Here is a 1,932-nt window from a genome sequence, read left to right on the forward strand (position 1 = left end):
GGCACGCGGGAGCGCCGATTTTCCATCTTCGACTCCTCGAGATTCGCAATCAACTCCAGCTAAGTGCGCGCTCAAACAGTATACCAGGTATAACGACTTGAAAAGTGTAACAGACTGTTTGAAACGCGGTCTCGCGTTATCAGCGGCCGCTTTAGCACCTGAAAATTGCCTCGTGCTTTTTCCATGCGCGACGCACTTAATAAAACATGCTCGCTTCTCCTGCTCTCCGGACCCCTCGCACCTGTCCTTCTTCCACTCCTGCCGAGACCCCTCTCTCATTCGCACCATCGCCACGAGCACGCCGGCACACCGCGAATGTGTACGCGCGTGTACACACACGTACACGTACACGCTCACGCTTTACGTTCCCGTTCTGTTTTCCTTTCCCTTCCTCTTCCTTTCTCTTGGTCACGCTTCAACACCTTTCTCTCGTCCTCGTTCCTCTTTCGAGTTTTGTGGTAAACGAGTCTCTTTATCTTCCTTCCTTCCTCCCTTTCTTCCTGTGTCCCCTACGGTTTTTTTCTCCCTCTTTCTCTTTTGTTAGGCAATTCCCGACCTCTCTCTTTCTCTCTCTCTCTCTCTCTCTCTCTGTCTCTCTCTCTCTCTCTCTCTCTCCCCTCCCCTCTCTCTTTTTCTGTCTAGATCCTACCTTACTCGAGGTTGCTACCGCTGCTGTATTTCTTTTTCTATCGGATATACTACTTCCTACTAGGGGGCTAACACAGTATCTCTTACTCGCTCCCCTCAGTAGCACGCTCTCTTCGGAACTCCCGACCGCTTCGGAGACAGCCAAATAAATGTCCCTCGGACTACTTGCACCGACACTTCTCCGCTACGCTTAGCTAATTCAGTACTGTGTATCGTACAAAACTTCGTTACTGAGGTTTACAAAGAATGTTTGGAAATTGGCCAATTAATTGCGCGGTTTAGTTCCCGTCTTTTTTTTCCCCTTCTCAGAAGGGGTAACCGTATTGTAATACATTGAACGCATAAACTGCAATGTATTGCAATGACACATTTAAATTTAAAGTGATTAAATTAATTAATTAAATTACATTTATACATACATATAGAAGATTTTTTTTTTTTTTCAAGATAAAATATTTTCGTAAGAACCTCGGTATGGGAGAGTCTCGGCACGATTTCTTGATAAATCTAACATTATTTAAAATAGTATAATTTATTCGTACGTCACACGGATAATTTCTGGTGCGCTCTGACGCGCGATTAATAATCGCACGAAAAACATACGCAAGATATTCTATGGATTTCAAAATGAATAAAACCTTATCATGACACGTCGCAGACCGGCAATGCCCGATAAGCGCCGAATGAACTCGTTAATGCCGACATTCCTATTACGCTCACCAACTTTATTGGGTAAAAACGCTCTCCCTTCCGCTGTCATCGCACTCTTGTGCACGCGACAGTCGTGCACTGCGGCCGGATATACACACGTGTGTACACGTGAAAGGAAGGGAATACCGCGACGTTGGCCGAGCGCGCCGTAGCGCGCGGCGCTCTCCCAATGGGCGTGGATAAACGAGCGGAAAAATGGCGGGGTTTGGAAATGAGATTTGCTGGTAAACCGACAATTTATCGTAGGTATCTGCGAAAGCATCTCTTGACGTTCCTCTGACCAGAGTTATAATTAATACGCTCTCGTCACAGTGCGCCCGACCAATATTCCGTCGCGCCCGCACACCTACACACTCGCGAGCCGCGCCGCGCGGCCGGCCCCGCGTACGCCTCCGCCGCCTGTACCGACGACGCCGCGCGAATCTGTGTGGTCGCGCTCGCGCACCGACGTGTAACCGGTTGTTGATTAAGTTTGAATGACTGATGCCGCAAAAACACATTAAAACTTGAATGAGTACAGATGAAAATTTAGTCGCTAGGAATCAAGAGACCGCAGAGGCAAATGGCCTGGCG

Source organism: Trachymyrmex septentrionalis, unplaced genomic scaffold (assembly GCF_001594115.1).
Source record: "Trachymyrmex septentrionalis isolate Tsep2-gDNA-1 unplaced genomic scaffold, Tsep1.0 scaffold40, whole genome shotgun sequence".
Taxonomy (NCBI): domain Eukaryota; kingdom Metazoa; phylum Arthropoda; class Insecta; order Hymenoptera; family Formicidae; genus Trachymyrmex; species Trachymyrmex septentrionalis.